The following is a 14,375-nucleotide window of genomic DNA, read 5'->3' as shown; positions in this document are numbered from 1 at the left end:
CCGCTGTTTCTGGTTTCTGTGCTGTGCGCGTGTGCGTGAACACGGACGAGGGGAATTCTGAATCCCCAGGCCTGCACGCCGCGGCCAAGACCAAACCCTAGAAAACTTTTTCTTTTATAAAAAAAACATAAATCAAAGAAAAAAAACTCCCAAAAAAATTTATATTAAAAAAAAACTTGTGTGAAGAGGAAAGAAATTTTGTATTTGACAAAAAAATTTTGAAAAGAAAAAACCCCCAATTGACCCCAACCCCGACCCCGGCCTCGGTCTTTTGATATATAAATATAGGAGAGTGAGCCTCCATAGCTTTCTTTCAAGTGAAAGCTTAAGGGAAGTGGAGCTCTATATGTAGCCCACCCCCCAAGGAGTGGAGTGAGCATGTGGGATAAAGCCTTCACTCTTCTCTCACAAGCAAATAGACTGTTCTGAGGACCACGGGAGCTCCGGATAGGCAAACACTGTGCTGTAAAGTACGCTAGGATCCCTTGAACGATACGCTTGTCTCGAGCTATCACACGCCCTAGTCCAAGTTCGACCATAATTAAGGGGGTTAAAAACGGGTTGAAAACAAAAACAAGTAAAAACGGGGTGCGAAACACCCGAGAAACCACTTGGGTGGGCTTCAAGGGTAGTTACCAACGCCCATAGGGTACCCACGTCACATGCATCTATGCTCTGGTCGGGTGCTAGAGTATGAGCAACTAGAAAGCGTTTCAGTTTACGCAGGCTCACACTATCCCTTTACGTTAGCATCTTGGCCTTCAGCTGGAACCCAAGGAAGTGCAACCCAAGATCCACGAATAGCGGATAGTGACTCGTCCTCTGACTCAGAAGCCATGGAGGGGCACCCTACCAAGAGCCCTGAGGAGGCAAGCCAAAACATGCCAGTTTGGGCCCCACAACCCGGATCTAGCATGTTTAGTCGTCTAATAGAGACCTTTAGTAGAGCTACACGCTCTGAACATGCGACAAGCGAAGTAAACGAAGAAGGAGGGGTAGTAGATTCGCCATTCACATCTCATGTAGACCCTACCTTCCCAAAGAGTGTATGGATATTCTACCCACTTCGTTTAATGAAGGCCCTATGGAGCTACCACCTTCTGACGCGCTTCCTAAAGTAGAGAGGTCCCTAGAAGTCAATCCATAAGAAGTGACATTGCGTCCACTTCAAGAGAACCGTTTGGCACTCCAAGTCTAGATGGGATATTTCTCAATGAAAATTGGGAATATGATCTGCACACGGAGACTCTGACTGACCTATACACGGGTTACACATACCACGTAGGTTGGTTAGAAGTCATACGATCTACATCTAGTGCCACTAATCTAGAGGAGCAACAACAAATGATATGTGAGGTTATTCATAGAATTATCCAATTCGAGAGGCAAAATAGGGGAGTGAACCTAGTTTCCACTGGCCCTATGAATTTTTTGGATACGGCAAGGCCAAACAACCAACCCTGTCACAATTGGAGACTCCCTCGGTGAGTCCCATAGACCCTTCGTATGTTGTTTCGCCTGGAGTCTCAATGTAGGTTGAGCCCACCAGCAGTTGAGCCAAGCTTTCCAACCTTGGCTCAACTTTCCATTAGGGAATCCACAATGCCTACTCCGATGATGAGCATGACGAAAAGTGCACCTGTTACCACTGTAGTTAGTACGACACCGCTACCTAGTGGAATAGTACCTACAACAGTGCGTGCCAGTGCCTATCGACCATATGTACCTATCGCTACTCATGCTCATGTAGCTCCCATGCCTCTTGTTATGCCAATGGCATATGCTCCACGACCGCCTTATCTCATGACCCTTATCCAAGAGGAGCTAGGCCTAGTCACATATCATACCCTACGTCAGCTGCATACATACCAAGACAAACGCCAACTCCTATCAACCAGGCTATCCCAGAAGTGCCTCCACCAGCTATGCCTGCTCACCTAGGTGATCTTGCAGCGTTTGCTCAGACGATCGGACGATCTATTGTGGAAAACATACGGGGCATGCCTGAGTTAGAACCTAGAAGCAAGGCGGTACAAGTGGCCAAGCTCACTCAGAACTTCAGTGGTAACGAAGATGTTAGGAAGCACATTGAAGTTTTTGAACACGTGTGTGATTCCTTGGAAGAGCACAATGAGCTACATAAATGTAAAGCCTTAGGTTTAACCCTGAGTGGAAAAGCCGGAGATTGGTATCGAACTTTAAGGGTTGAAGAGCGTACTCACTATCCCACTCTCAAGAGATTGTTCTTCTTGAAAGAATACGTACGTGAGTGGAAAAGCCGAAGATTGGTATCGAACTTTAAGGGTTGAAGAGCGTACTCACTATCCCACTCTCAAGAGATTGTTCTTGAAAGAATACATACGAGAGGGTGTGCTTTGGGGAGTAGCATCTCAACTCCAAAAAGCTGAATACATACGTGAGGGTGTGCTTTGAGGAGTAGCATCTCAACTCCAAAAAGCTGAACACGAGGAAGGGGAGTTAGTGAGAGACTTTATTAGTCGATTAAAGCATCTAAATTCTCGTTGCACTCCCGATGAGCGCTTCAATAACAACCAACTGCTTGATAGATTCATCCGAGGATTGCGCCACGAGGACATATACAATGGCCTAGTCATTAGAGGTCTTACGACGTGGGAAGCAGTCAACTGCCAATGCAATCCAGTTAGAAGACAACTTGATGATTGTAGGTAAAAAGGTGTCTTCGGAGACAAAATCTGTTAGTTCGCAAGTATCTGGGCACGAGCCAATGACCGTAAAACCTATCGCCAAGGAGCCCAAGATATCCGAAATGTCTGTGTGATTGACCTTACTAAGGCTCTCCAAGAATACTTTAGGGATAATCGAGCTCCTCAAAATAGCCATATGTACCCAAGAAGAGAGCAACAATGGTGTTCGGTTTGCTTAGGGGACCACATAGTACGAGTGAATGTCCCACATTCAGAGTTAAATTCAATGGGAATTGCAATGCATGTGGTAAGTATGGCCATCAATCCAAGGATTGCCTAGTACTTAAGCGTATGTTGGCAAATCAGGCACCACTACCTTGGTCAAACACACCTCAAGTACCCGCGCTGATGCCTGCACCACCTATCGAGCAACCGTCACAACACATAGTTCCAAGGAACCCGAATGTAGTCCAGTCTGTGCCGTTACCACCGCCAGTGCTAGGACCACAACCTCCACATCCACAGGATTACCCCTATAAACCAGATGGGTTGTGAGTCACATAGTGCGTGTGGGGATTATGAAGAGATAGACCCCACTGCTCCATATGGGATTGATACGTTTGAAATGACTCCCCACTACTACATGGAGGATCATTTCAGGCAAGTCAAGCTTGTATATCAAGCGACTGCTCTCGCCACAAGAGGGTAAAACCTTAATACCTTGGTAAGGAGACCACCTCTTCAATGCTACGATTTAGGTGGACCGCATCGTGTAGCGGAGTGCCCTAATAGGCTACAGAAGATCGCTACTCAGATGTAACCGAATCAAGGGAGCACATCGGGAATGCCGGTACTTACATGTAATCGTTGTGGCATAGATCATTTGATTGCTCAATGTCCACATAATCCTAGTGCACCCAAGATTACACCATTGAATTTGGTTGAGGTCACCAACCAGGCACGAGGAACCACACCTGTTGTGTACTGATTCTTCTTGAGTTTGATTTCACTGTTGTTGTGAGACCTGGCAAAAAAACATGTCATGGCTGATCATTTGTCTCGCATACCTAATGGTGAGGCTCCTACGGGAGTTGATGATGACTTTCCTGACACTTCCCTATTCATGGTGGAGACAATGCCTGAATGGAGTGAGAAGATTGTTAACTTTTTGGTTAATGGCTTTCCACCCAAGGAGCTTCGTGAAGATCTAGCGCAAAAGTTGATCAAGGAATGCGAACCCTATTGCCTGATAGCCGGGACTCTTTATAAAAGAGGAAAGGATGACGTTCTTAGGCGTTGTGCCCGAGAGGATGAGTATCTATACATTTTGCAAGAGGCACATATGGGCGTAGCCGGTGGTCACTTCTCAGGAGACTTAACTGCGCGAAAGATCTTACAATCAGGGTATTGGTGGCCCACTATGTTCCAAGATGCATCACTTTTTGTGAAGGGTTGCGATGAATGCCAACGATACAAGAAACCCCAGAGGAAAGATCAGATGCCCCTACACCCAATTAAAGTAAACCAACCATTTGAAAAGTGGGGTTTAGACTTTGTAGGTCCGATTAGCCCAGCGGCCCGCAACACACAATCTCACTATATTATTGTGGCCACTGACTATATGACCAAATGGGCTGAAGCAAAAGCGACACGTAAGGCAGATGCAAGGACAATAGCCAAGTTCCTCTTTGAAAATATAATCACACGCTTCGGTTGTCCTTTTGAACTTGTGAGCGACAATGGTACGCATTTTATAAATGAAGTGATTAAGGAGCTCACAACAAATTTCATGATATCCCATCATAAATCTACCCCTTATTATCCGCAAGCGAATGGCCAAGCCGAGAGTACCAACAAGACCTTAATATCTGTTCTGACAAAAATTGTTGAGGCTCATCGCACGGATTGGGATCTAAAGCTTACGACAGCTCTATGGGCCTATCGTACTGCGTACAAAGTGGCACACCATTCAAGATGGTATACGGCCAAGAAGCAGTCATGCCGTGGGAATTCGTCATTCCTAGTCTTCGTGTTGCTACTCAAGAGGGTTGGGATGGTAATCCCTTAGTAGAGAGTCTGTATATCCTTGAGCGGCTAAACGAAGAAAGACAATTGGCTGTGTACAATGCCCTTGTGGAGAAGGATAGAAGGAAAAAATGGTTTGATCGCCACCTGAAAGACAAGGACATCAAGGTTGGGGATAAAGTCCTGATGTATGGAGTGCGTAACGAAAAGAAGAAGCTCAAATATGCTGGTAAGGGACTGTATAGAGTATGTGAAATTACCCTGCAAGGTACCATCCGAGTGGAGACTCTTGACGGAGTTGAAACCATTGGATTCCTTAATGGGAGTAAATTCAAAAGATACTATGACCCCCTGAGCCAAGAGGAGTTACATGCAATCCATCAGAAGAAGGCAGCTAAAGAACAAGCTGAGCTTAAGAAGATACAAGCAAGAATTGAATCCAAAGAACGTCAACAGCGTGCTAGGCGCCAACGAGAAGCCAACTTGGGGATTACGCAAGTATTTTTCAAGGAGGCAGAGGAGGATTCACTAGAATCTGACCCACCTCTAAGATACCCAATTGAGTTACAGAGTCCTTACGGGGAGGTGCTGTATAATGCATTATTGGATACAGGAGCTCAACACAATTTGCTATCATATGGCGTGTGGTGTCAAATTGGAAAACCACCTTTATCCAAGAGTGCTATCCAAGTTAAAGGAATCAACAAGAAGAAAACCCCTGTCTCAGGAATTCTGCACACTCCGGTTGCCTATGACAAGGGGACCGTAATTCAAAGCTTTTTGGTTATGCCTGCTGGTACCATGGAGGGGACTGTAAACTTAGGGCGCAAATGGATGTTAGCCACCAAGTGCAATATTGATTGGGCAATCAGGCAAGTTACAACGCAAGAACCCCTCACGGTCTGACCGCTCAAAATCCCACACCTAAGTCATCAACTCTGGACAAACTGCTAGATAACAAAAAATCACAAAGTCCAGTGGCAAAACCATCTTTGATTGTTTGCCACCCCTCTAACGCTTTAACGCCAAGAGTGGAAACAGGCAGTGTGGTCTCTCAGGAGATCTACCAATGGTTTTACGTTCTCATTTGGGAGTGACACACCCCTTACTATAGTGGGCACATCAAGTAGATCCTTTTTAATTCCTAGAACAAAAAGTAAATTTTGAAGACAAAATTCCTCACCACTTGCAGTAGTGAGAACTACTCACCCCAATACCTTTGAGGAGGCATTGTTGGTACATGTAACAATGTGACCACTTTGTGCAGTCTCCATATGTTTGACCAAACTTTGAGAAGTTGTGCACTTAGAAGCACCACTGTCAAGAAACCGACTATCAAAGACAATTACACTGAGGCATGCATCTTGTTCAGGATTATAGTTAACTGTAAATAGCCATTAGTAAGAAGTCTTGATGGACAACGATATTTGCACAGTCCTCTTTCTTAGAACTCTGATTGTGTTAGAAGCAAGACTACTGAACCTTTGTTGGATTCCTTCTTCTTCTTTTCCTTATTTTAAAGTTTGAAGTAATTTTTAAATGCATGGCCAAACTGTTGGATATCACTGCTCCACCCTCAGGTAACTACGCAGGCACCGGCTAACTCTACTTTGTGAGCCCCCCTATATGAGGAGAAGGCATTTATGAGTAGCACGGGCCACCTGGTAGGTCCCGGTTTAAACACTGGCGGATGGTGGCCGATTGTGGCCAGATAGCATGAGACGATTCTGGAGAAGGTTGGCACACTGCCAACTAGGCTACATGCATATGCAGTGAGTTATTATACACCTACTGCATATGGGCTGTAAATTTTGGGTCCGTTGCGGCATGCAGTTTCACACCAGCCTACTTGGGAGAAGGTGCGGAGGGGGGCGTGAGCCCCTCTCTGCAGGGGTCCGGGGGGGAGATGGCTCCCCCCGGCCCGAAGGGCCGTTTACGCTAAACTCCATGCGGACTTTTCGGGCCAACCGGAATATAGATTCGGTGGTCATTTATGATTGCATGATGAAAAATCATGCACACGCAAAGCTCTATTTAGCGAGACGATCTTTTCCACTAAAATCACTCTTCACCCACGCTTTTTGCATACAGCCTTTGCTCTCACTTCTTCCAGTCAGCTATCAAAGCTTCTTCACCGAAGCACACGGCTGGGAAGCGGTAGCTATCTATTGTAATTGCACACAGTAATCAGAAATTTTTTATTCTCCATATCTCTGTGTTTTCTCTTGTCTACAAAGATCTTGGCTTCTGTTATTTCATAATTTCTTACATGGTATCAGAGCATAGGCTCTAGACAAGAAGCTTTGTCTAAGGAGATTAGGAGAGATGGCTCTAGACAAGAAGCTTTGTCTAAGGAGATTAGGAGAGATGGCTCAACCCGCAGCAAACGCACCTTCACGTGTGTGGCTCCCAGCATGGGGTACTGAAGGAAAGTTAGATGTATCTAACTATACTCTATGGAGGTTCAAGATGAAGGCGATTCTCAATGCTTATGAGCTTTGGGATACTGCTACTGCAGCAGATCAGAAGCATGTTCTTATGCAAGATCCTAATGACCCCAGTCAAACCATTCAACCTGATCTGGCTAAAGTCCATGGCTAAAGTCCAGGCCTGGAGTCGAAGGGATGCAGACACCCTATGCTCAATTGTCACAAGCGTCAAAGATAATGTTTTGACATTAATTCAGCAGGTGGATACTGCTGCAGAAGCGTGGACAATTCTCAAGAACCAGTATGAGAACCAATGAAACAAGAAAGCAGAATCTTGAAAATCAACTGGCAAATGAGAAATTGTCCGAGACAGAGTCACAAGGGTGAAGAACTCGAGAGATTAGATGGCAGCAATTGGTGTTGCTATCAAGAGTGAAGATCTTGCTAGTAGACGATGTATTCGCATTCTTCCTCCAAAGGATGACAGTTTGGCAACTTCTCTGAATACTCAAGTGAGAGTTCGTCCACTCAGTTTTGAGGATTTTTGTGCCATGCTACAAGAGGAAGAGCTGCGAAAGAAGAGGTTGCAAGGAGAGGATTCCGCCTTCTCTGCAGGTTCAAAGAAAGGAAAAGGTAAAGACTCTAGTAACCCCTCTTCTTCTGCAAAAAGGATAAAAAGAAGAAGAAGATAAAGTGCTTCTACTGCAAGAAGCCTGGTCACATTCAAACAGATTGTCGAAAGAAGGCTGCAGATGAGAAGAATGGAACGTTGAAGTCCTCTACTTCAATAAAGGAGTCAAGCAACAATGCTCAAGCTGAGGTGGAGTTATGGGTTGCTATTGAAGAAATCTGTGCAACTCATACAGCTAGAATTGATGATCATTGGATCATCGATAGTGGTGCGACCCGACACATGCCAGTCATAAAGATTGGTATTCCTCTCTCTACAACCAGTGGGAGATGACATCACGGTAGCAGTTGGGAATGATGCCAAATGCCCTGCAAAAGGTTCAGGTACTATTTCTTTTTTGTCAAATGATGGTGTTACTAAAAAGCTATCAGATGTGCTTTATGTGCCAGATATCAAAAGGAATCTGTTATCAATTGCGGCCAGACGGATTGTGATCTGAAGGTTCACTTTGACAAGACTGGTGCAAAAATTCTGAATTCTGATGGTACAGTTGTCAGCAAGGCAACTAGAAGCAACAACCTATATTAGCTTACAGCTTTCACAGCAGCAGTTGGTAATGTGAATACAAGTAAGCTATGGCATGAAAGATTTGGTCACCTTAGTCTTGTTCTCTTGAAAGAGATGTGCAAATCTGGGATGGTGGCAGATCTACCGTTTTTAAGTGATTTGCCAGATGCATGTGAAGCTTGTATGAAGCTCAAGCAGAGCACAAGCTCCTCTTCAACTCGTCCACATAGATCTCTGCGAAAAGATGAACACGATAGCACTAGGTGGTTCCTCTTACTTCATGACGCTGATCGACGACTAGGAGGATATGGGTATATTTCCTGAAGAGTAAAGACCAAGCTTTTGTGAAGTTTAAAGAATGGCATGCCTTGGTGGAGAATGAAATTGGCAAGAAGCTGAAGACACTCAGATCACACAGAGGAGGAGAATTCACATTAGGTGAATTTGCAGAGTATTACAAGAGCCATGGGATTAAGTGACAGCTTACTACATCCCATACACCTCAACAAAATGGAGTTGCTGTGAACGCAAAAACAAGGTGATTGTTGAGATAGCAAGAAGCATGATCAAGGCTAAAGGTCTTCCAGATACTTTTTGGGCTGAAGCAGTAAACACTGCTGTGTACATCTTGAATCGAAGCTACACCAAAGCAGTGAAAGGGATAACTCCTCTACAAGCCTTTTCTGGTAAGAAGCCTTCAGTTGCACATTTCAGAATTTTTGGATGTGATTGTTTTGTGCATGTGCCAGATGCTTCAAGAACCAAGTGGGACTCCAAAAGCCAAAAATGTATCTTTGTGGGATATAGTGAAGAGTTGAAGGGTTACCGACTCTATGATCCTGTTCATAAGAAGATCATTGTGAGTCGAGATGTGGTATTTGTGGAGCAACCGCATCAAATGGAGGAGGAGGGTCCTTCTTCAGATAACCAGGAAACCCCTGCCCATCAACCACGACCACCAGTAGTAGGTCAACCGATCCCTGCAACGATGAGGAGACCACAAGAAGTTCAACATGATGATGAAAAAGATGAGGATGAGCCTGAAGCCAACAGGAAGAAGCCATTGCCTAAATGGGTGACACAACTTTTGGACGGGAAGGAGCCTCCAGCCATTGATGGGGGGCCTTCTGAAATTCGTCGTTCCAAGAGAATAGAGGAGCAAAGGAGGGCTCAGGAGCATCTTGTTAATTATGCTCTTATGGGGCAGAGTTGCAGAAAGTTCAGCAGCCCACCAGCTTTAAAGAAGCTTAAATAGATGCAAAGTGGATGGAAGCCATGCAAACAGAGTATGATTCCATCATGCGTAACCACACTTGGGATCTTGTGGATCGTCCAAAGAAACGCAAGGTAATTGGATCCAAGTGGGTGTTTAAAGCTAAGTACAAATCTGATGGTTCATTGGATAAGTACAAGGCTCGACTTGAAGCTAAAGGGTTTGCACAGGTAGAAGGTTTTGATTACAAGGACGCTTTTGCTCCCACAGCCAGATTGACTACTATCGGCACCATCCTAGCATTAGCAGCACAGAGAGGATGGTCAGTCATGCAAATGGATGTGAAATCCGCTTTTCTGAATGGTTACCTCAAGGAAGAGGTGTATGTGGAACAACCAGAAGGCTTTGAGGTCCCAGGCTCAGAAGATAAAGTTTGCAGACTCAGGAAAGCATTGTACGGGTTGAAGCAAGCCCCACGTGCATGGAATCAGCGGATTGACAGGTACTTGATAAGTATCAGTTTTTAAAAGAAGTCTTTCTGATGCAAGTTTGTACATTTTTGAAGAGAATGGCAGGTACATGTTGATTTGCTATTTATGTGGATGATCTTACTCTTACTAGAGATCATGAAGAGAAGATTGCTCAAACAAAGTCAGCATTATGTATGGAGTTTGAGATGACAGATCTCGGACTTATGCACTTTTGTTTGGGAATTGAAGTTTGGTAGGAGTCAGATAGAATCTTCATCTCACAGAAGAAGTATGCCATTGAATTACTAAAAGCATTTGGTATGTCTAAGTGTAAGTCAGTAAAATAAGTACTCCTTTTGAAGTTAAATTGAAGCTTTCAAAGGAAGATGCATCCGCATTGGTAGACAATGAATTGTACAGGAGACTTGTGGGAGGTCTTATCTACTTGTGTAACACTCATCCTGACATTTGTGAAGCTACAGGTGTTCTAAGCAGGTTTTCCAATAAGCCTCGGGAAAGCCATTGGAAAGAAGGTAAGCGTGTTCTAAAGTACATCAGTGGTACTTTGGATTATGGAATCACTTACAGGAGAGGCAGAGAAGCCACCTTGACAGGATATTGTGATTCAGATTGGGCAGGAGACATAGATTGCAGAAGATCAGTGACAGGCTATTGTTTTTCACTTGGATCTGGAGTTATCTCATGGATTAGTAAGAAGCAACCTACTGTTGCTCTTTCTTCTACCGAAGCTGAATACAAAGCAGCATGTTTTGCCTCATGTGAGGCATTATGGTTGAGGAGGCTTTTGACAGACGTGGGAGCAGTCCAGGAGTAACCTACAGAGTTACTATGTGACAGCCAGAGTTGCATGGCGATTGCACGAAATCCTGTGTTTCATGCTCGTACAAAACATATTGAAGTTCAGTATCACTTTGTGCGAGAGCTTATCATGGATGAAGTCGTGGATTTGGTTTATTGTCCAACAGAGGACAATTGTGTAGACATCTTCACTACGGCTCTTGGGAGAAAGACCCTGGAGAAAGACCCTGGAGCGACATCTTCAACAACTCGGCATTGGGCCGAAATGGTAGTTCACCTTCGGGGGGGTGTTGGATATCACTGCTCAGCCCTCAGGTAACTACGCAGGCACCGGCTAACTCTACTTTGTGAGCCCCCCTATATGAGGAGAAGGCATTTATGAGTAGCATGGGTCGCCTGGTAGGTCCCGGTTTAAACACCGGATGGTGGCCGCGATTGTGGCCAGATAGCATGAGACGATTCTGGAGAAGGTTGGCACATTGCCAACTAGGCTACATGCATATGCAGTGAGTTATTATACACCTACTACATATGGGCTGTAAATTTTGGGTCCGTTGCGGCGCGCAGTTTCACACCAGCCTACTTGGCGGAAGGTGCGGAGGGGGGCGTGAGCCCCTCTTTGCAGGGGGTCCGGGGGGGAGATGACTCCCCCCGGCCCCAAAGGGCCGTTTACGCTAAACTCCATGCGGACTTTGCGGGCCAACCGGAATATAGATTCGGTGGTCACTTATGATTGCATGATGAAAAATCATGCATGCAAAGCTCTATTTAGCGAGACGGTCTTTTCCACTAAAATCACTCTTCACCCACGCTTTTTGCATACAGCCTTCGCTCTCACTTCTTCCAGTCAGCTATCAAAGCTTCTTCACCGAAGCACACGGCTGAGAAGCGGTAGCTATCTATTGTAATTGCATACAGTAATCAGAAATTTTTGATTCTCCATATCTCTGTGTTTTCTCTTGTCTACAAAGATCTTGGCTTCTGTTGTTTCGTAATTTCTTACACGAACTTCTTACAATACCGACAAGAAGTGACCTTCTTGTCTATTCAGAATCACCCTTCATGTCATAAGTTTTCTTGGAATTCATCTTCCACTAATATTTATTGCCTTATCTTTGGCTGCTAGAGCTTGATCACTGCTAGAACTCTCATAGACATTCTTTTTGGACTATTCCTCTTGCAACAATAAGCTAACAAGCTAAGAGGAGTTGTATTGCCTCTCAAAGGAAAGCCGAATGAAAGTATTGAAACCCAAATAAGCTTCAAAAGCGATGAGTTAAGGGTGATGTTAAATCATATCCTTTTCAAGAAATGACTTTTTCAATATTGAGAAGGTGTTCTCTCAAGTCTTGTAATTTTATTAAATGTTCATTCATGGACCCCTTTTCTTGCATATTTTCATTATCAAGTTTCCTTCTATTGAGAAAGGTAATCCTTGTATAATTTTTAGCATGATACATAATTTCTAAAGTGTTCCAAGCAAGCATGAATGTTTTACAAGAGCGAATGTGCATAACAATAGACTTTTTAACTGACAAGGCAATCAATGCCAAAGCTTGAGTATCATGTGAATCCCATCTTCTTTGCTCAGCAATAATTTGAGAAACTTGTTGTTGGATCTGTTGGCCCTAACCCCTTTGAGGATTAACAAGAGTAATTGTACCAGGGCAGGGGTCATCACCACCACTAACATGATTCCATAAGCCCTTTGCCAACGAGGACATTTTTTACTATAAAACTCTATAGGAGTAATTTAACCTATCCAATTTATCCTCTTTGGGTAAGAATAGCAAACAAATCATTTGGAGAGTTGTTGGCCATACCTAACTACTAGAGAATTTGAGAAGGAAATATGTGAAAATAAAGCTTGAACTAATGTCAAGAGTTATTGGTACCAATGAACAATCTCCAAACTATTAAAAATTAACAATAGAATGTGGAATTGAACAATCCAAAGAAAGTGGAATTCGATGGTCCAATTCTCGTAGATAATGGTGATTTGGTTTCTCTCTCGCTCTAGAGATATCTCTACTCTAATCTAATCTAAAAAGAAACGACACCAGTAAACCTATAATAAAAATCACAAAATCGGGCAATTGCACCTCAAAAACAATCCAAGAAATGGGTGATTCTATCCACCACCTGTTGATTGCAAGTAAAGCAATTGTTTTGTTGAAATGATCCAACTAAGATCAAAACAATCCGACTATGAATTGTGATAGAATTGTAGATGTTGAGTCCCCTATACAAGTCAACTATATTAGAGTTGATTCTTGAAGTAGAGGAGCCGATTCAAGATAAGAAAGACTCCTTCATAGTAATGAATGTAAGAGAGACCCAACGGAAAGCTTGTAGCACCACTCAACCTAAACTAAAACCAACTGATAAAACCAATTGATAAATACCAAATGAAATAAGCTATTGAAATCTCAAACACAAGATATGGAAGCTTACACATAGTAAAGGCAAGCTATGGAAAAGCTTTGATTTGATACCACTATTGGATCTTGCAAAATGGAGAGCCGAACTCACACACACATAATGCTCAATGAAAAGAACACAAGGGTGTAGAGTGTGAGAGAGAATGGCAAGCTCAAAGGAGAGAGATGTAAGCTCTTTACAAGTACAAAGAGAAAGTATAAATGAGCAAGCAACCCTAAACTTTAAATGAGGTTGCTTACATACTAGCTAACCCTAAGGTGTCTATTCACACTTGGATAGCCATGGGGAAAAACCCAGTGGGACAAAAGTGCCCATGGCATAAGTGCATGAGCTCATGGTAAACTACTACGAAATATTTAACACAAAAGCCTCCACCTTGCAAGTTGCCACCCTCTTACCCCACAAGCAGCAGCCCCATCCTTGCAACAAGTATTGGAAGAAGGCGAGATCCCAGCACCTCCATTCAAGGAGCGTGAATTGATTTTCTCCCCTGACCGTCCTTTCCACTGGTAGGATTCACTAGATGCCCTTGACATCGACTAGGCATACGGATCCTACACCATAGGAAAAACCCCAACCCAACTTGTAACAAGATCACAAATTTCCTAGACCTTTACCTCATCAAGGGTTATCTACAGGAAAATGGTCAAGGGGTACATAAGGCCACCATCGAGAGCTAATCCCAACACGCATGAACTCATGGAGAAGTAACCTGTTTGGGAATACCATACTTGCTCAAACCCAAATTTAGGAAGGAATATTGTTATGCTCTCCCCAGTACCTTTGAGTCAACCCCATTTACTTCCCCATCGAACAACAATGGGCTTGGGATTTGTGTGATAAAAATCTGTAGAAGAACCCAAAGTTACAATTCAACTTCCCATATATATCTCCACCTTGGCCACCTACCCTTCTCACAGCAAGGCATGGATGCTCTGCACCATGTGACAATTCATCCAAGATTACAGAAAGACATGGAGAAGAACCCAAAGTTACAATTCAACTTCCCACCACGGATACCTCCACCTTGGCCACCCACCCTTCTCAACAAGGCATGGATGCTCCCTTCTCACAGCAAGGCATGGATGCTCTGCACCATGTGACAATTCATCC

The sequence above is a fragment of the Cibotium barometz genome, chromosome 4 (assembly GCF_041138505.1).
Source record: "Cibotium barometz isolate CiBa-2024 chromosome 4, ASM4113850v1, whole genome shotgun sequence".
Lineage (NCBI taxonomy): Eukaryota > Viridiplantae > Streptophyta > Polypodiopsida > Cyatheales > Cibotiaceae > Cibotium > Cibotium barometz.
The sequence above is the reverse complement of the archived record's forward strand: the minus strand, read 5'-3'. Positions refer to the sequence as shown.